The sequence below is a fragment of the Pteronotus mesoamericanus genome, unplaced genomic scaffold (genome assembly GCF_021234165.1).
Source record: "Pteronotus mesoamericanus isolate MK-2021 breed Mesoamerican mustached bat unplaced genomic scaffold, CSHL_Meso_final contig_169, whole genome shotgun sequence".
Classification (NCBI taxonomy): Eukaryota; Metazoa; Chordata; class Mammalia; order Chiroptera; family Mormoopidae; genus Pteronotus; species Pteronotus mesoamericanus.
This window is the reverse complement of record NW_026555068.1, coordinates 18910565-18933131: the sequence shown is the minus strand read 5'-3', so window position 1 is coordinate 18933131 and position 22567 is coordinate 18910565. Positions and strand designations below refer to the sequence as shown.

Here is a 22567-nt window from a genome sequence, read left to right as displayed (position 1 = left end):
GTAGTGTACATCTATTTCTATGCCTATCTTTCCTTATTTATTTATCTACCTATATATGTGTATATTTTAACATGTATCTGTATCTATGAAATGTTCTGGATATATTATATAGCCCTAGGAGTGTAGAAGCTATTTTCACACACTGCAATCTTCCCTAACAGGTATGTTAGACTTTGCTATGCAGTTGAAAGAAGGAAGGATTAATTACTTCTATATTCACTCAGTTGTATATATCATATAAATCAATGCAAACCAAAATGTACCTTTGGGAACCCAAGAGGTAGAAAGGTTTTGGAGGGCAGTATTAATCAGGGGAAAAAATAGAAAAGATCCCCCCTCCTCTTCATTAAGAGGGCTGAACTGGGTGTGTAAAGAAAATCAGCTGAATGCAAAGCACAGGACTCATCTTCTTCCTCGTGTTCCAACTATGACGCTGGTATTTTGTACATAGTCTTTTTGATACACAAAAAGATATGTAGCATGGGCTATTGTCACAAAGTACACAATACATGAAATTCAAACAGTATTGAATAAAAGCACTCTATCTAGGATGACTCAGAAAAGCCTTTATGATGATAGTTACTGTTGAAGATAGACTGCTTCTCAGAGGAATTAAAATTAGTCTGTCTTAATCCAGGGTGATCTATATTGTGCCATTCAATTTGGCACTTAACACTAAGCATAAAAGAGGCATAAATGTTAGCTGTGTTTAACAGGAAAAGAAGTAGCATTTAACTACCCACCCTCTATTTCAATGGTTTCAGATACTCATTATTTTCCCACATTGAATGAGGTACCAAAAGATAAGCTATTAATTGTTCCTACTGGACCACAGCTTGGGTGAATTGCCTACCCTACTTTTAAAAGTAAAGTCTTTTGTTATAAACTGGGGTAGCAGTTGGGTTTGGTTTTTAGGAATCAACTTGGTAATAGGAGACTAAAGAGCAGTGAGGAAGAGAGCCAAAAATACAAGGGAAATGCATTTCCCTCGTACGGAACAATTCAGAGAAGATCAGGCCAAGGTTCCTCCAGTCACCGTGAAGGTGTTTAGGCACAAAGTATAGGAGACAGATAGACTAATAATGTAAAAATGGATGACTTTTATTATTATATTATTTACACATAACCAACAATTTGCCTGTGTAAATTTCTGTGTAAATTTTCCTAAAGTTATGTCATGAGTTAATAGCATGTTATTAGCTGAGTGTGCCCATAAGATAGTATCTAGATTCAAAGAGTATAAAAGTAAAATATTACTATATCGGAAGAGAATCATAGAGTCATAATATTTCTATACTGCTTACAATTACAAAGTGTTTTCCCACATTATTCTCTACTCAGTAAGACCTTGTGAGCTAAGCTGGGCAGGTATAATTATTTCTATTTACCAGATGATCCCTGGATCAGAAGGTTTCCATGGCAGATGTTCAATCTTCACACATGCATTGAGAAATCACTATGTGTCAGGTGTGATTCCAGGTGCACTGAAGATGGAAAATAAAAAAGAAAAAGTTGTTTGCTTCTCAGGGGCTTCCTGAATAGCACAGAAATAAAGAAGCACAAACCATCACAGTAGTAGTAACTATGATATTCATGGAACATAAAGTGAGTATGGCATGTTGAAATGGTTTCAACACTCAATAGTGAACGAGCACCTACCTTATCTGAATTTTATTCTAGTGCCTCTTTTATGAGAAATTGAGTAACTGAGATTCTGATAAAAATGTTCAAATTGAAGTTCAGAAAATGGAAGGGCCTCAGGATGTGTTAGAACTGTTAGAGTAAGCAGGGTTTAATTTTGACTGTACAGAATGGATTAATGGACGGCGAGGTGCAGGAGAGGACAAGAGCCATTCTGAGAAAGGTGATTATACTTGTAAAGTATACGTGGCAAGAAGCAGAGGGTGTTGGGATGGAAGTGAGGTGACCAGTCTGACAGGGACAGAGCATGTGGACTGGCAGAAAGTGGGAGATAGAGCCTCAGTAGTAGAAGGGCACCAAATGATGAATTAACTTGGACGCCAGGTAAGAGGATTTGGTCTTCATGCCACAGGCAATTGGGTATAGGAGTTTCCTGAGCCATAGAGTGACATAACAAAGCAGTGTTTCAGAAAGATTACTACAGTAAGAGGATGCAATAGAGAAGGAATAAATAGGGGCAGGCAAATTAGTTCAATTCTGTTGTAGTATTTCAAGTATTTCAAGTGGGGAAAATCTAGGCTTCTGTCTTAGTAGCCAGAATTGAGAAGACAAGGAAAATCAGAGACGTATTTTAGAAGAAAAATGATTGAACACAGCAACAGACTGCTTCTATGGAATTTCAAAATGGAAAGCCTCAAAAATTAACTTTCTTTTTGTACCCACTATACTTTTCATCTCACTGTACTTCCCATTAATTCTTTACGACCTGCCATTTAAGCAACAAGTAAGAATAATTTAAGAATAAATGTGACTATCATTTTCTGAAAAGTACAATGAAATGAAACATGTTAAAATCATACTGCATATAATACATGCTCAATAAATATTCATAAAAATTTAATTTTAAAATCACAAAATATATAAAGTAAATCCTTAGCTTTTGGATCTAGGGTGTCACACTTGAGCTGCATGAAACATGATGTCAAGAACAAAATAAATGGCTATTTTAGGTGCTTTAAAGCAGTGAAATGTCACCAGAGACTGCTTCAGAAATTTAAGAAAAGAACTTGAGAAAATCAACTTAAAAGATGACATAATGAAATATAAATAAGAAGTTCCTCATCTAATTTTTACAACAGATTAAAGGTTGAATCAGCAAAAGTATCTAAATATAGATTGTTAATATTAGAGCTCATTTAAGAAAGTCCAAAAATGAATCAATATGTTTAATGACAAGAAAATAGAAATGAAATTTTATCTTTGTCCATTTTTTGTAGATAATAGTAGCTGAATTGTTATTATGAACAAAACGTCAGTAAAATAGGCACTCAAGTTATTTTGTGGAAATAAAATTTTGAATGACAAATTAATGATGACTACAAATCTTCTAGTATTTTTCAATCCAGATCATTCTTACAGAGCACAGACACAAGTTCATAGGAAAACAGCTTCAATTAACACAGTGAGGAATGAAATTATAAAATCACTGCTTAAATGTGAAATATACCACTTTGATTAGTAAGGACAACACATAACTCAGTAAAATTTATTTTTTATAAGTTTATAAAGGTATTTATGGACCTTTAAAAAACAAGAAAAACCAAACCAATCAATAATATAAAAAATTTTTAATTCCATAAATAAGGAAATTGGCACCTCTTTCACAAAATTTAAATAGCCAAAATTTTATTTATATTACAGTCTAACCAGAAAGTTGAAATAGTTTTGAAAAACATAAAGTTTCTTGGGAGTGATTCTCTAGTAGTTGATTTGGAGATTTTTAATCATATTATTTATATAGATCCTGAAATTAACTAAGAAAAACATCAACAAATGATCTTAAGAACTCATTTGAGCACAATGACTTAAGTCACCTAGGTATTTGCTGGTGAATGCATCCATAAATTGCTCTCTTGAGATTTATGCTTAGAGTTAATCTGATTTTCTTTTCTTACATAAATGATTTGCTCATATCTCCTTTACAACACTTACACAGATATTCTGCTATAGGTTACTCTTTCCGGGAATGTATGAGAAAATCACTCTGTTTTTGTTGAATAAGTACATTAAATTTTGAATTGCCCTCCTTCCTTTCCTGGCATTTGAATAGAAATTGGTCAAAAAATTAATTTGAGTCTCTTCATATTTTTTCAGCACCTTCTCCTATATTAAGTGACATGCCTAAAATTAGATATGTAATTTAGGCTTTAAACTTTTCTTTTAAAAAAAATATTATAAAAGTCAAGATTGACTTGAACCACCATCAAATTTGTCTTTGTTTTACCAAATGCAAAATGTCAATATTAGGTCAAAACCAAAAAAACTTTATCTGAAACAATAGTAATAAAGTAATATTTAAAAATTTTAATGTCATATATTCAAATATTAAATTAGAAAGTTCATATAATCTATATTTTGTCATTTTCTTGGATGAATATTTAACTTCACATCTCTGTTCTAAGTTGTGTGCTTTTCTTTTTTGATGCTGTTCAAATTATTTGTTTAAGCTTTTCTTTTTAGTTGGTGTTCAAATTATTTGTTTATATTTTAAATATTTTCTTTAAATAAAAATGCATTTGCAAATAAGTTCAAGGTTGCAATTAGTTGCATCTTTCAGTAATTGTTAACAATGTTCCCTAATTTTAAGATAGGCTAAATGATATTTGAGTGTTCTTTTTCTTAAATTAAAAAAAAAATTTCAATTTTACTTTACTTCTAATATTATTTTGGATTAGTTTCAGGTATTCAGCGTAGTGGTTAGACAATCACATACTTTATAAAGTGTTCCCTCTGATATTTACATTATGTATGCTCTGTCTTTACCAGTAATCAACATTTGGGTAATGTCAGAATTAGCACTTAATTTTTTTTCTAGGCCTCTTTTTTCCCCTCCCATTAAAAACTTAAAACACTAAAGTATGGTTCTGAATATAAGAGGTCTGTCCAGAAAAAATCCAAGCATTATTAACATAATGAGATGGTTTGCACAACATCAGTGTAACCTGGCAGCCAAGGAAAGTAGACTAGAATGCTCATGTGTGAACAATGACAACTTCACTGTACTAGTCAATGAGGGCTGTAGACACCATTTAGTGAGCATGTGTATTGTGTGGCTGTCATATTATTCAAAATGATGGAGCAAGTAGAGCAATGAATCTGCATCAAATTTTGCATTAAGCTTGAACATTCCTTCATGGAAACTATTCAGATGATTCAGAAGGCCAGAGCTATGGGCAACTAGTGATTAGCAGCTTCATCACAACAATGTACCCATTCATGCATTATGTCTGGTGCAGAGTTTTTTTGGCAAGACATCAAATCAGCCCGGTGACTAAGCCCCTCTACAGCTCAGATTTGGTGCCTGCAACTTTTGGCTTTTCCCAAAACTAAAATCATCTTTAAAAGAGAAGAGATTTCAGACCATCGATGAGATTCAGGAAAATATGATGGGACAGCTGAGGACAATTGGGAAAGCTGTGTGAGGTCCCCAGGTGCCTACTTTGAAGCGGGCTGAGGTATCATTGTCCTATGTACAATGTTTCTTATACCTTGTGGCTTTTTCAATAAATGTTATACTTTTCATAGTATAATGGCTGGATACTTTCTGGACATCCGCGTGCATGCACACACATACATATATGTATTATGTTTAAAGAAGAAATCAAACATTTCATTTTTCTCCCAAAAAGAAATAAAGATTTGTTCAATAAATAAAAACATACCAAAATGCAATAAAATAATGAAACAGTTGCTCTGAATCCGTTCCCTGTAGTAGGATCCATTACAGAAGTCTTCAGGTGCTTCATTAATTCATTCAGTTTCCTACATTGTCTTTTAAATCATAAAGCATTATTTTTTTCCCTATAATTTCACTATCTTCCACGGCCAGTATTAAGATGAGGTATCTAACTTGGGTTTTAAGATACACTTTTTTCTTATCCTGGTTTCCTTATCTCCATTCTTACATCCCAATTCCTACATGAAACCTAATAAGGAACTGAAGATAAATCTGCTGATGATGAAATAGCATTTCAAGTGCCCTAGGTGTGAATTCCAGAGACGAATAATTTTAGATATGTGCATGCCAATGAACTGTTGACCTTTATAAATTTTTGTAAATTGATTGGAGATAGAATTCTACCAGACACATTTCAATATCCAGTTTAATATAATTCCTCAACATTCATATATTTATAGAACTAAACAATTTATGAACATTATCCCCTTTAATCTTTATTATAACTATGTCAGAATTGCCTTATACATAGAAAACTAATTCTAGAGGGGTTAAATCATGTACAAAAGATCGCAAAATTACTGTGTCTTATTTGGAATGTAAACCCAAGTGTTTTTTTAATTTAAAATCATGTAATAGTAGCAATATGCTATGAACTCACTTTTTTGCAGGTAACAATTTTTAACTTTTCTAAAGATTTTTCTCAAGGAGAAACATTAAACTTTCTAGATGAATAAGAGGTTACAGTTTAATAACCTTCAAAACATATCACTGCTCTCTTACAATAAGCCTGCAATCGTCAGGCTCCTGTTGGTTAATTTCTTTTGCTGGTAAGACTTGATCCCATTTTCATTGCTTTCCTGCTGGCAAAAGTCTGCTCATGTCAAATCATATATATTATAGCATTATTGTTTTTTCTATAATTTATTTATTTTTTATGATAGAAGTATGTTGCCATGATAAAACTGTAACTTGAGGAATAGAAAATAGATTTAAGAAAAAATACAAGAAGATTCTTTTTCTATAATTAGAGTAGTCAAACAGTGAAATAGATTTTCCCTTAAAAAGTGTTTATCACTCTACTGTACCTGGTGTTGTATGGTCACCTATCAGAATGGCAGAGAAGAAACAGCATCCACTAGGGGCAAGGGGGTTTACCTTAGTGTTTCTCAAAAGTGTCTAATCAAAAGAATGACCTAGGGAGTTTATTTAAAGTTGTTTTTCTTTGATCTTGAATATATGTATAGTAATTAGATCCCTAGATAATTTTTATAATCTGGTGTTTTTGGAAACACTGACTTAAATGGTCACAAATACAACTTTAAACTCAGAGAGAGTGGTTGCTTTAGGGGTAGGAATGTGTCAAGTGAGGAGTGTTAAGTGGTGTATAAGTTGTGGATCCAAGCTTGAGGGCTGAAGATGGTCAATGAAGTGCTAGAGCATTTTGAAAACAAGAAAGGCAGGAAATAAGGAAGAAAGGAAAGGAAAAAAGGAAGAGAGGAAGGAAAAGCTGGATGCTAATAAAAGAGGGGTATTTAATATAATACATGTAGAGTTTACACGCTAAATTTCAGATACCTATCCAGGGCAGAGCTTCCTTAATTAAGGAAGAAATTAAATATAATTCAAATACGGATTGGGTTCAGGGCAATTTGTTCTTGTTGTCCACTATCAGAAGTGTTTTTGTAATTGTAATGGGAAAAAAAATACAGAATATTTGATTTTGCAAATTTCCTAGGAAACTCGAGAGCTAGTGGAGATGAACTAGGAAACAAATACCAAATATCCAAATCTTTACAATATCTTGTCTGGATCTAAGTCTGCTCTATGTTTTATTTTATTTTTTATTAAAAGGTATTTTATTTTTTAAAAAAAGGTATGTGCATATACACGTGTACTTCTACTTGATCATACCGTCCTTGATAAAATTATAATTTTAACAATTTAAATGGTCAAAAAGTAGTTTTTTTTTAATTTTAAAGATGCTAAGCAGACTTTAAGGATAACCATGTACTCCAAGACTGATGTGATTCCCAATACAAAAGCATAACTAGTTTCTGAATAGCTCTTAGATGATCTCCATATAAAACAATCAACAAGATTCTTGTCTCTTTATACACAGCAAAGTATACTTAGATAACATTTCTCCAAAACAAAAAGTTGAAGTCGTTTTATTTAACTTTATTGTTTATGAATAATACATTACAACACAATTGATATAGTTCAGCAAATTCACTGATACCAACTTTACAGTGAATTTGCCTCCTGAGATGACTCAATTTCAATGAGATCATTTATCTATATATATGTATGTATAACATATATTATATATATAATCAATATAATGCAATTTGCTGTGCATAAATAATTATGGTACATTATTACAGGAGTTAGTTTTCAGGGTTTGCACAAGAAATCTTTATATTAATGTAATTTTATTACATATATTTTATAGACAATTTTAAAGTATGTTTGCTTAAGGTATTTTTAATATGTAACAGTCAAGTAACAAAAGTAATTCTTTAGAAAATAGCAGCTTATTAAATATTTTACATTGTAAAATATTGAGTAGTTTTTTACAGGAAAATTCTCTCTTACTCTGGGTTTATGACATTTTTGAGGTCTACTCTGATTCTTCTGGAAAGGAAGATAATCATGTTGGCTTAGGATAGCATCTGGAATCTCTTCAGATTTAGGTAGAGATGCCAGCAGATCCACAATGGACATCCTGTTTTGTAAGTCGCCACCTTCAATCTCACCAGGTAGAACTTGCTAGGGACTTTTGGTGAAATCTGAGCCATGACCACATGTCTAAGTCACTGTGTTGCATCTCAATCCACACATGTCTCTGCAGGAAATTCCAAAGACAACCTTTTTTTGCCCGATTTCTTTTACTCATTCACGTACTAAAAATAACCATTGAGCAGTTAGTATGTGTTTTTTTTTAGTGTTTTATTGTGTACAGGATAGTAGGAATGAAAGAAGCGATTATGACATGATTACTGTCAACCTTCCCACCCCAGTTTTGCCCTCTGCAAATAGCTCTAAAACTGCCTAGATATATTGAAAGTGGAGCTGGGCACCTACAGATGTTATTGTCCACGTCAGGCCTCACCTACATTATGTAGAATTGGGCAGTAAATCAAAAGGAAGGGAACGTTGCCAACCTCCCTTTTATTCTATTCATGCAGACAGTTCCTCCAGATGGTCAACCTACCAATGTTCCTGCTCCCTTGGCTCACAGAGACACATGTTGCCCTGGGCACATTTCACTGGCTGGTCAGGATGTACCCAAGCTGGCAATTCCCTCCATCTTGGGTGCAAGACTAGCTTGTCGGCCTGAATTTGTTCAATTCGATCTGTGTCATGAGTAATCTCTTACGGGAACTTCTTTCATTGAATAACCACATAGAGAGGAATTTTATTCTCTAGTATATGATAAAGCAAGGCACTTGGAAATGTGTGAAATAATTGAATTTCCCTTCAGTCTTTTTCTGCTATCGCCCTTGTACCCAAACAATTCCTGTTTTCACATTGCCCTTTAAAATGCTAATTACACCACTTCCTTGTTTTTACAGCGCACTGACAGCACTGCTGTTGATGAAGGTCATCCATATGTTCTTTCACTGAGGAAGAAACTAACACTTTGCTAAGTGTTAGCTTAAGGCTTCATCTCCACTAGAGACAGACTACACATACAGCAAGTCTAAATGAAGACTATTTTATGATAGTAACAATTGCTAAATTTTTGAAGCATTTACTCTTGACCACATATAGTTATATGTAGGTTGTATGTGTTGTTTCCTTTTGTCTTCAACCCTAAGGAGTTAGTATCATTATGCTCCTTTACAGATGGGAAAAGGGAGGCAAAAAGTAAACTATGAGGCGAGGAGTGTAACACACCACTGCCAGAGTCTGTACTCTGCTACCTTTCTTTCTTGCAGCGTCACACTTCCTTGGTAAATTTTGAGATATCCAGTGTTTGCATGAGGGCCATCATATTGCGCAGAAAAATGGCTCCAAGACACACCATGTGTGTGACTGCTTAATTCGAAAACTAATACTGTGTATGACATTCAGATCTATAAAGGATTAAGTAAATGAGGCTGGCTTATTGAGAGGGGTACATTGTAATCTACCTAAAAACACAAGAGACAGAAAAAATTATGCCTTCCAGTCCTTTCAAGGTATATTAACCAACTAATAAAACGTGTAGTTATTAGGATCATTTCTCTGGACAAAGATTAGGAAATGGTAAGAGGGCATACCATATACATTTGATATCTGAAAATATGAGATTATAATGTTTTTCCTCCTACAAAATGAAGTGGATATTACCAATGTCCACTTATTAGGAAAAAGTTTTCTCATTATTATCTCCATAGTGTCTTCTAAAATAATTAGATCCCTAATAATATTTGAAAGAGGAAGTACCTTCTCAAACACAGGCAGTTGCAAACTAGCTAATTGCATTCTAGGTCAGTGGGTCTTTTCTCTACATGTTTATTGTACCTAATAATGTTCCTCTTGGGGAAATGTGCTGCGATATTCCACTGATTTATTGTTTTTCTACATACTGTTAATGCAAGGACTCTGGTGCTCCTGAGGAAATTATGGCACATCAGGGTACATAGAGCATTCTATTAGCCAGAGAGAAGGTCAGGAGAAAAAAAGAGGGAATATAAATATAACAGCTTCAAATCAAGATTAAATCCCTCTGTAGTTACTTGGTTTGCATCACAATCAATACAAAGCAAGTGCAATTAGTCACAAGAAAGCTAAACCTTAGAATTCTGAACAGATGGGAAAAATGGAAAAGAAATGAAGTTATCTTCTCTGGAAAGACAAACAAAACCACCTGACCATTTTCTTTTCACTGATTTTCATCCTCATTAAGATGTGTTCATTTACTTTCTTCTATTTGAAGATTATGCCTAGAATCTTGAAACTAGAATGGTTTTGATCATTTTTTTTTTAAATACAGAGACGAATAACAAATTGGTGTGGGGAAATAATTGTTCACACTTTAATTAACCATTTCCAAATACGAACAACCCAGAGACTTCTTTAGCCCATTCTACTCTTGGACACCCCAAGTCCTTCCGCAAATATTAACCTTGGTGACTCTATGAAGGACAGAAGGGAAAAAACACAGGTTTTCCAGGAAAGAGAATACTGAGGCAGAGTTTTAGAGACTGAGATGAGAACAGTGTGTTTATGGGACAAACAAGGGCCTTATTGATCAATTAATCTACTGAAGTTATGTTAAAAAGAAACTTCATTTATAAATGGGAGTCAGGGCCTGATTTCCTGAAGCTGAAAGACTGCATGCCTTTTGCACAGTAGAAACCCAGTTTCAAAAAAAGACTGAACAGATGAATGATTACACACACAATTTGAAAAGCCATATAGGTATAGTAATATTTTGAGGCCTAAGGCAGGCAAAAAAAACTAGAATTTTCTGTTAAAACAATAGAAAACATTTGAAAATTGATCTTAAAGTTCAACGGAAATCTCTCCATTTTATGGCAATTTAGACATGATAATCATTCATCTATTCAACCAATATTTCCTGGGCATCTACTCTGCCCAAGGCAGACATTCTTTACACTTAATGAGCTCAGACAAGGCCTAATAAAAATGTATTTATAACATAGTTAATAGGAGAAATAGTAGAGATGTGCATAGGTAGGAAAAAAGAGCTGTACTGTATTTTATCTGTATCAGGGGTAGAAAGGGATGAAGTGTGATGAGATTTATTTAGCCAGATGAAAGAGGGGGAGGAGGGCCACATAGAAGGCACAACAGAGATTTAGAGAGGCCAAAAGTGGTATCTTTGAAACTACAAAGAGTTGGATATTGTTTGACATTGCACGGATAGGAAGCAGAATGAGATACACCCTCAGAAGTAAAAACAGAGAAGATTATGGAAACCTTTAGACACCAGTTGAGTTGAACTGCTTCTAGTGGTCTGTGCGGAGTCATTGGAAGGTTTAAAGAGGAGAGAATCATGGCAATCTGAGTTGTAGAGGAATAACTGTCACAGCTGGTAGAAGACAGAGTAGAGAAGAACACAGCTGGAAAGGGAACATTTAGAAGGAATAACTGTGACCGGGACCACAGTCGTGGTCTGCAGGCTCCCTGGTTTTGTTTGTCTTCCAACCAGGACACATACCCTGACCTGGCTGCCCTTGCCCTCCGCACACTCTTCTTCCATATTTTCTCAACTAATGCTTATGCATTCTTTAAGTCTTTGCTCAAATATTACTTTATCAATGAGGTCCTCTCTGAGCAGCCCACTTAGAGTTTTAATACTCTCTACATTTCTGATCTTCATTATCCTAAGCTGTTTTTGTTAGTCTGTGGCACATATCAGCTTCTGATAATTAATGCATTATAGTTATTGCTCACTTTCTGTCTCCTGTCATGAGAATATAAGCTCCAGAAGGGCAGGGGATTTTTTTTTTAATGTTTCATTGTTCAAAGTAAGCCCAGCTTTAGGAAAATGCCTTGCATATCGTAGGCACTTATTAAACATTTGCTGAATAAATGAAAGAGATGAAGATGAAAGGCCAGACTCAAAATATTGAGACCGATGGATTGCATATAGAGGCTAAGATGGAGAGTCAAGAATCCCTCATTTTCTAGCATGAATGACTGGGGAGACTGTAATTTCACTAAAAGAGAAAGAGAATGCTGAAGGAAGAAGGGGTTTAGAAAGAAGAGAGTGGGTTCTGGCTTTAATATATGGGATATGAGATGCCTGTGGCATGTGCTGGTGAAACCTGGTCTACCTGGGTAGAGGTATGTCCTGGGCTATTAAAGAAAAATTAAGAGTCATCTGCAGGTATGTGATTGTGGAGACAGTAGATAGGGTGAAATTGCCCTCAGAGAACAGTGCATAAGGGAAACAATGCACTTATAACAGGCTCTAGTAAATATTATAACTAATTAAAACATATGGTATCATAAATGGTAAATGGTGAAATATCTTTCCATATAATTATTTGGAGGATAATTAGAGGGGGTGAGGTGATAGAGAGCAATCCCAAGTGGGGAGGCAATTGTTCAGATATCACAGTCCTCACACAACTTCCCAAAGCTTAAATTAGTGGGTCACCAATTAACCTGGTGGATCTAAAAGACCACCCCCACCTTAGCCCACCGTTGGCTGCACTTAGAATAAGCTTTGTAGTTTCTCCTGCTTTTCCAGGACAAGCTTGCAAACCCTAAGATTCTTTATTCTTGTCAGGAAGAATGAGATTCAAATTCCTGTATTTCGTTTGTCATCAAATTATTTTGATTCTCAAGGTAATTGGTATTCAGTTGGTGGGTATCCCTAAAAAGACTGGCACTATGGGACCATGTGGCAGTGTTCTAGAATATTACATGCCAAGGGCCATTGTCTTTAAAATTGGTTAGATTAATTTTATAAGTCTGAAGAGGTTATTTATAGTTTAAGATAAAAAGAAAAGTATATTTTTAAATTTTACAAAAGATTTTAAAAATAACATACTTTACATTGAACATTATTTTGTGATTGATGTATGCCATACATACTTGCATGTAATATGAATATTTCCTGAAAATAAAGAAGCATTATCAAATCATTTGATTCTTTTTTTTCTTCTGGTTTCTTCTCCACTTTCAGAATATTATTATGATATTCCACTAGATGTGGTTTTGAGAAAAGTTGAAAAATAAAAGATATATGTGAAATACAAGTTTTGTGTTATTTTCAAAAAAGAGCGGTGTCCACTCTGGGCTGAAGGAGCACCATTTCATATGATTAGATTATATTAAATCATATGATTACATTCTGGCAGACTGGCAAGAACAGGTATATCTTAATCAAATTATTTTTTACTGGAATCTGCCACAGCATGTAGGCTCTCCCCTCAATCTTTTCATAAAAGAGAAGAAACTCTTTTAAGAGGGTAGGTTTGAGACTCAAAATTTTCTTATTTAAAAATGGAGACAACTTTTGTGGCCCTGGGCTTGTGTCAGGTGGTGTGTTTCCACTGCAGGTCCCCCGGGATCGCTTGGAGTTGCACTTGTAGCTGGAACACTGAGCAGAATGAGCACCTCACAGGATCATAATGGCTCCAGTAATAGAGAACCCTTCTGAGGCATTCCAGTGCACAGAGACACTTGGAGCTTGCTATTGGTGGAGTTCTCCAGGCTGAACAGCAAATTAAAGATAGCTGGCAAGAGGTCAAAGCCCATATTCACAGCAGTGTAAGCTGTCACTCTGAATGTCTTTGAAGCTGTGGGGTGTGGTTGTATGAACAGGTAGATCTCATCCCTCAACTTGACGAGGAGACACTTCAGCAGCAAGGCCAACAGCGCCACTGGTTACTGGGCCAGCTCAGTTGTCTTAGTCATCAACTGGAGTGTACCCAAAACAATGATCTAGCCAATCAAGTCTCCATGTGCCCAGAAAGACTGGGCAATTTGACCCTCAAACCTAAAGATTTGACTTTCCTACTCTTTGAAACAGACACAGCTGCTCTGTGCCAGGCCAACACCACGTTTGGGTCCCTCAAGACCATCCACATCCCTGAGCACTTGGTGCTCATGCCAGTTCATCAAATATTGGGCCCTTCATGGAAAAAGAGGCTGTATCCCATTGCCAGAGCGGAAGTCAGCATCCAGCACCACAGCTGTCCCTCTCAGTCAATGGCTCCTTGGAAGCAAACCTGCCGATGGTCACCCCCATCACCGATCTCCAGGACCGACTCACCCAAAAGCATACCTTGGAGAACAGTCAGAATTCTACCAGAGCCTGCAGCTTCTTTTAGGGCTACCTAAAGGGCTTGGAAAAATGGCTGACAAGAGTCAGCAACAGGAAGTTCCTGAAAACCCAAGTTACCAAAAGGGTAGTAACAGCTATTCTACTGCCAGTTCTTGCCCCATGGAAAAGGTTGAAGATCTGGAGTTTCTTGATCAAGAAGAGATGGATCAGCCCTGGCTGGTGTGGCTCAGTGGATTGAGTGCCAGCCTGAGAACTAAAGGGTCGCTGGTTCGATTCTCAGCCAGGGCACATGTTAGCAGGCCCTGATCTCCAGTAGGGGGTGCGCGTGAGGCAACCACACACTGATGTTTCTCGCCCTCTCTTCTCTCTCTCTAAAAATAAATAACTACAAAATGTTAAATAAAAAAAGATGAGATGGATCTTTCTTGTTGACTGGTGACTCCCCAGGAATCCCAAAAGCTGGAGAAGCCTGGGAATGACAACTGGGGAGCCAGTGGGAGATGTAAGCTCTTGTTCCAGGTGTACCAGGGGTCCTACAGTATGAATGATTGACTTGGCTTGGCTTGGCTTGTCAAGCCCATTTCCTGTACCAATTGTTGGGTCATCCAGCCCAAAGGTATAGAAATTGAAAACCTGGGCCCTCGGAAGTGCCTGAATGACATGGAGGCTAAGAAACCCTCGTGCACTCCCGGTGCAATCGCTAAGGAGTGGCTTGTCTAGGACCCATACAAAGTCAACGAGGTCTGCAAAGCCAACATACCCCATGCAAGCTTTGCAGAGTGTGCGTGATGAAAATTGCGAGAGGGAAGCTGTGCATAAATGACTGCTGGAAAAAGAAGGAAAGGATAAGAATGGTGTGCCTGTGGTCCCCAAATCTGAATCTGAAAAGCATGCAGATTCCTTGAATATGTGGCTCTCTCCTTCCAGAAAAGGGGCAACAGAAAAAGCTAAGACAGCAAAGGCAATGGCTTCTCCAAGAATTGCTGATTTTTTCAAAGTGATAAGGAACAGTCCCTTGTCGGAATGGCTCATCACACCTTCATGCACAGAAGGACATCCCCAGGAAGTGCCTAGTGCAAGGACAGAGCTGGCAAACAAAAATTTAAGGGTCCCATGGCCACTTCCTGGTGTCCCTTTAGCATGGCTGACTGAGTCTTGCCAGGAAAGAAGACAGGAATCTTCGGTCAGTTATCCTCAGGAGAAGACAAGTGGCTATCGTGAAAGAGGGCCAGGGAAGTACGACTTGATCACCCCTACAGGAGGGGCGTAACTTCCCCCCAGACTGTCTTGGCTCCCCAACCATTTGTGATCTCTTTGCCTGAATGCAGCTTAAAGTGGACAAAGAGAAGTGGTTGTATCCAACAAATTCCTCTACAGATGGGAAAGACTGGGTCAAGCAACTTTTCCGCAGATGATCACACTTCCACAGGCCGGGTGACTGCAACTTGCCAAATCATTGTGTTTCTGAGTGCAACCAGTCAGCCTGGTGCCTTCCTACCTAATTTTGAACTAGTGGAGAGAAATGAGTCCTCTAAGTATGCATTACTGTGTAAACGAAAAAGCCTGTTTGTTGATGCTGAGGTGATTCAGTTCCTTCTTACAAAGTATTCATTTAATTCACCTTCATGGCTCCTTAGATCGGGTTGTTACTAGTACATTAAAACACTAGTTTTAAAAATGAAATAGTTCTATAATCAAGGTGTTGATGTATTCTAAAGCTAGTAAACTTCCTCAACCATTTCATTATCCTTCTCTAGATGCTTACCTTTCTGTGCGCTTTCTTCCTTTAGTGGTAGAAATCATTATTTCTGTTTAATTAATATATAGCATATTTCACACAAATAATTAACCTTGACAATAAGTGATTTTTTAAAAAGCCAAAATGTGTATCAACATCTTGGCTATTTTTGGCATTAATTACAAGACATGTTAGCCCACAAGTCAGATTCCATGCTATTTTCTTTGGGAAGAAATGTTGCTGCTGGCAATTTTGTCTTTATTTCTGTCTCTAAATATTACTGAAGCATCTAATGAGCTCTCTTAGAAGAGCTCGGAATTGCTTCAGGATGACAGACGATATCCTGGGCACTCCTAATCTCTTTGAAAATATTCTGAAGAAATGCAGGCAAAAAAGCCCCAGTGCTGACTAATCAAAGAGCAAAAGGAAAGACATGTTGGAAATGTCGTGCTTGAACTAGTCATTATCCTACCTCTTGGTTATTGGTGCATCCTGTATAATGGAAGTTGAGCTTGACACCTGGTGCTTTTAACTAGGGATAAATTAGATGTCCTTTTACTGCAAGCTCAGTGTACTTTTGCCTCTAAAAGTATAATGCAGCGAGATTTTAGTGAACAGGCTGTTTTGAGCACCTGTGCCTTGGGGTGTTTACTGAAGCTTTGTGAAAACTGCCATTTCCTAATATACTAAAAGTCATGTCCACGCTTTAAAAAGTTTCTCTGTAGGAGCGAAATGGGATTTATAATGGTTTTAAATTCTCTGACATAGCTGCTTTCCAAATCTTTAAACTATTAAGCCACTCAAGTTGCCTTAATATATGGCGTTGGAAATACTCTTAGAGTTTGTGATGTTGTCATCTGGAAGGCCCTTTAGGGGGAATTTCGCAGTCCCACAGTGTCATTTGCCACACAGTATCATTGGAATTTTTGAACCACAGCTGAAAAAGCCCTCTGTTATATTTAGCTCCTCTCCAACCCAGGCACCATTTACAACTTCAGTAAAGGTGATGGGTAAAAACTTAAGGAGCCTTTCCATTATCTTAGATTGTGGGAAACTTTACAGCTTTTCAGGTTTAGCACATTATATATTCCTAAACTTTACATTAATCACTATCCCAATGAGGATTTAAAAGTATTTTGCATTGATGCATGTTGTATGTCCCTCCATGAAAATTACAACAGTCATAGAAAAATAAATAAAAAATAAAAATGGAGACATACAGAGAAAATTTAAAGCTGGACCTATTTATCAATTAAAGGATATAAGTTAGTCAAAACTACTTTTAGATCTAATAAACCACTAATATCTTTGAGAACCTGTTCAGAGTAGTCAACACTGGATGATTAATAATAAAAGATCATGTTGTAAAATGCCACCCACAGAAATTTTAGTATCTCTACACTGGGAGACTGGGTTTCAGACTCTGTGGGTGCCAAGCAGCAGAAAATGAAAGTGTTGGGGACACATGGATATGAATGGCCCATGTAGCTGTAAAAGATTGAAAAACTACTTGGCCAAAAGTGAAAGTTCTGTTCTATTTAAACACAGTTTCCCTATTAGCCCATTGGTGATCATACCTGGAAAAGAAGTGCTGGGAAAGATGAAATAAAACAAAATGCAAGGGGAAGGGAGGGAGCGGGTAGGATGGACCTGGTCACGCTGCCCAGCTACTCACCATGATTTAATGGCCTACCTAAAAGTCAAAATTAGGTATGAGCTCAGTATTACAGTTTCATGGGGCACTGATGGAACTACCTGTGGGACCATGAGGATCATGAAGATGTCATTTTTTTTGGCAAGAAGCTCCTATGAAGACAGCTAGGAGGCTGGGGAAACTCCTCCCACCCCAATCCTCAGGGCATTCTCTCATCCAGACGTCAGCGAATTCACTCTCAACTTTCAGAATAAAGGAAGGGAGATCTTTTGTCTTACACATTGAGGCTCACATAAGTCTTTCCATTTTGCCCATATTACTGGTCATAAATACTCCTGGTCACAAATGAAATGTTAAATTGCTGAAAGATTACATATAAAGATTTGATGTAAAAGATTACATATAAAGATTACAGCCAGATATTTCTTTAGTTGTAGTTAAATCACGAATATGCTACACTACTAGATATAAGGAATAAACAGGCTAAAAAGAGACAGATAGCAGACTTCCACCAAGCCTCTCTCTGATGAGTATTTTTGGAGTTCATGTTATTGGAAAATGGATGGCCTGTAAAAGCAGTAATTAGAAGTCAAACGAGACAGTGATGCAAAAGTGGTTTAATAGAACCCTAAGCTCTGTTTGGATGAAGAAAGAAGAAAGAAGGTGAATTGGTTACTGTTTTCTTGCTGAGTCAGTAGGAGGAAAAAGGCAAATCCATGTTACAAAAAAGGCTGAAAAAGAATCTCATCAAAGTGTCTCTCAAATTCCAAACCAGACTGGTGTGTTTCTTAAATTGAGGATAAGTTGAAACACCAAAGAGAGAGTGGATTTCTATGGAGGCGTATTACAGAGGTTGAAGTCTGGCTTACTGGGGTTGTACAATTCTTGTGCATGAGAACTTCGAACTTACGAATGTTTATAGATGATAACGGTCACTCACCAGAGCCTAAGCTCGTCAAGTCTGCTCTCCATCAGCAGGTGCTTCCAGGATCACCCTGTAATTGTAGCCATGGCTATTTTGCTGTCTCAGACAGTGGCTTTCAAATTGTTTGACCACAACCTACAATAAAAGATACTTTTTACCTCCTAACACATAAAACAGGCATATATAATTTAAGGGAAAGAGTTATAAGACAATATCACACGGGGGACACTTTGATATTTGCTTTTCTTTGCTATTCTATTCTATTTGATTTTACGGCTGATCACAGTTCACTATTTCCTCCCAGTATTATAAGTTCTGTGTGATCTGCAGTATGAACACGCTAGTGTAAGATACTCTTCCATTTTAACTGAAACAGGTCTGTTTGTAAACTTATTTCTTACAAATAGTAAGATGCAAATATTTTTAGAGACATGAAATAAAATAAGAAAAATACAAAGCAGGGATAGCTTCCTGATGAATCCTATTTAAAGATTAAGATGCATCTTTCCCCACTTGTACCATGGATCACTTATGTGTGTCTGAACTCATGAGCATGTGGCCTTAGCCCTCTGACAAAGCTATACACCTAGATATTTAGGAAGTGCCCCTCCAGATGGACAACTTTTATTATGCTGTATTATTTTTGTCTGTTTACCTCTTGCTGCTGTATTTATGTAAAACTAAAATTTTGAACACAATTATCTTATTTATCCTGTGAAGAAGCAAGTTATATTCACAGATAAGCATATTCATTTCTATGTACATAAATAGAATGAGGTTCATTTACAAATACAAATTCTGGACATTATTATAGCTTTTTTCTTTAACTTTTTTTTCTTTAATGTCAACTGAAGAAAAATATTATGATTTGAGTCAAGTTTTCTTTATAAGTTTGTTGTTTCTTTTCACTGGGCATAAACAGCTTTGATGACTTGGTCAAGTTGTTTAAATTTGCTTTATGCTGAAATAACAGTTGGGTCAAAATAAAGCTTAATGCAAATTCCACAGAGTGGGGAAACCCCTGACTGTCACCAGATTTACAATTTTCTCTCACATACAAAATAACCATTATAGCTTAGGAGACATAGAAAATTATAGGCTAATGAAGATACCAACCTGTGGCAATTTACTGAAGAATTCAAGAGTATTTACAATTTTTTTTTAAAAGTTGATTAAGACAACAGGGTGGGGATTGACTGGAAGGGCAGGGAGGGGCAGGGCAGGGGAGAGCGACGGGGGGGGGGGGGGGGGGAACATGGGGCAACTGTAACGGAACAGCAATGAAAAAAGAATGGACCAAGATATTCCATTCTAAATGATTTTATTCACATGATAAAAGAGAGCTAGAGTTCAGAGAAAGGGAAGAAATAAGTTATTAAAAGAAAATAACCAGCTTTGGATAAATTAAGGCAGAGAGTTCTATGGGAAGACAAGGACAGGTGATAATAAGATTAAGATGGGAAAGAAAGGAAAATCAGAAAATGCCTGTCCTTAGGGTATGACTAGAACATAAGCTTTGAGATGAAATAATTCCATATGTCTGTTCTATTTCAATTTTACAATTGAACAAAGATAACTCTAGGGGATTTTCATGTTATCATTCAGACCAACTCACATATCTCTCCAAATATGTTATTTTACTTGAGGAAAATCTCATTTTTGAGATATTGATAATTTGAGTAGATTCCTGAAGTCCCTGGTTGTCTCAGTTTTCTCTGAATTTAAAATAATGTCCAACTCAAAAAAAAAAAAAAGGGGGGGGGAGACTAGGTAAGAATCTGCCACTCTAAAAATGACTGCCTTGCTTGTCTAATATTCCTCAAGTTTTTGACCTAAGGCTAAAATCAAAGGCTTCACTTAAATTGAATCAAATTAAATATGTAACTGGATATATCTGTACATATATTTTCAACAGCAAATTAAAGTATATGAAGCAGAAAATAGCCGAAGGTAAAAAAAAAAAAAGGCAAAACACAACAGAACAAAACATGTGGTACCTTGACATTTTCAGTGAACTTCACAAAAATTCAAAACTTTTAAATAGTATGTAAAGTTTTGTCTCTAAAAGAAAGAGTATAAAGTTATCTTAACAGGTTAATTTTAAAAAAGTGAATTGACTGGTTGAACTATGAACAGAGTATAACATGCATATGTGACTATGGAGGTCTAAGGCTACATAAAGCAATGGAATTAAAGTGACTTCTCCCTTTACCCACATTCCCGCACTCAGATTGGCACACTTGTTATAATTGATGACACAGTATTATCACCCGAAATCTATAGTTTACATTAGAGTGCCCTTCTGGTGTGGTCCATTCGTTGGGTTTGCACAAATGTATAATAGCATGAGTTCATCATGATAAAAATCACACAGAGTATTTTCACTGCTCTAAAAATCCACTGTGCTCACCTATTCTATGCTCCATACTATGACCCCTGGCAACCGCTGATGTTTTTACTGTCTCCAGAATTTTGCCTTTTCCACAATGTGATTTAGTTGAAGTCATACATTTGAAGTCATACAATATAGTAGCTTTTTCAGATTTGGCTTCTTTCGCTTAGTGATATGCACTTCTTTTCTCCATGTCTTTTCATGGCTTGACAGCGCATGCCCTTTTCAGCAGTGAATAACATTCCATTGAATGGATGTAGCATAGTTTATTCATTCCCCTACTGAAGGACATCTTGGTTGCTTCCAAGTCTTGGCAATTATGAATAAAGCTGTTTTAAACATCCATGTACAGGTAATTAGTGGAAATAAATTTACCCCAGGTTGGTTAGGCTCTGCTGAAACCCCAGTGAGTCAGGCTCTGGTTAAATAGTGTCTACGAGTGATGAATTTGCTCTTCAGTAATAACAGAACACTCTAGCTTGTTTCAAAACGGCTACTTTTCCCCTCTCCCTGCTTCAAGCACAAGGGACTTGTTCTCCCGTCTTTATTGTCAGATCCTGGTACAGCTCCTAGAGATAAAACTCATAAAAATGTACAGGCTTTTCATGATTGCCCACCTCCCCCTGCCCCGAGTTTTTACCTTTCGGACTTGTCCACAGTGAGCCTCCAGCAATACTTCAGTTACAATTTAGGGTTCCCTGCCTTAATACAGGGTCTTGCAGAAATTCCCGTTGTGGGATTCTGCTTAGTGAGTTGGGATTCCCTATGTCTGCCTCCTTGTCTTCCTAATTTGGGGGGCACTGGTTTGTCCTGCAGCCTCAATTCTCTTTCAAATCTAAGAAAAGTTCCTTGATTTTCAATTTGTTCATTTTTTTACTTGTTAGGATAGAGTGACAACATCTGAGCTCCTCACGTGCTGGACCAGAAAGTGGAAGTTATACGTGGTGTGTTAAACTGCAAAATTTGTGGTAATATTATACAGCAATAGATAATCCACAAAATATGAGCAAATAAAAACAAAAAAAATGACTATCTTAGTTACAGGACAGGAATGATAAAATTTACCATCATTCTGTGTTAAAAGCTCTCTGCATACTAGTAATGGGACATTTTTTAAGGTGATAAAAGGAACCTACAAAAATCCTGCAGTTCAGAAACAAAGCACATATTGAATATACTTGCTCTTATCATTACTTTCAAAGTTATATTGAAAGTTCTAGTCAGTTTATTAAAATAAGAGAAAAAAATGAAATGCTTACAGATCAGAGAGGAAAAGGTAAAAGTCACTTGTGTTTGTAGACTATGTAGTCAAGTGGATAAAAAATCTTAAGGAATTAAAGAAAAAAATTACCCAAAAATAATAAGTGAATTTATCAAGTTGAATAATACAAGGTCACTTTATAAAAACCAATTTTATTGTATAAACTAGCAAAAAAATTAAAATTGAATTTTTAAAAAGATCTTTTATAATACCATCAAAAACATGAAGTAATCAGGAACAAATTTAAAGACACCCTAAATAATTTTAATTTTAATAATTTTATAAGAAAAAAGCTCCATCTTAAAAAAGGAAAAAATGTCATTTTTTAACCTATGCACATTTCTAAGTAAATGTGTAAAATTTTTTACTAAGTTTCTCATTTTCAACTTAGGCGGAGGAATACATAGATATATCTTATTTCCAGAGTAGAGAAATTCTGCAATGAGAGGCCTTACTCCAACAAAA

The 22567-nt window shown here is 36.2% G+C and overlaps 1 pseudogene; it reads left to right on the top strand.

The window, feature by feature from the left end:
• Positions 1-13454: 13454 nt before the first annotated feature.
• On the top strand, positions 13455-15547 carry LOC129064727 (nuclear receptor coactivator 4-like; annotated as a pseudogene).
• The last annotated feature ends 7020 nt before the right edge of the window (positions 15548-22567 follow it).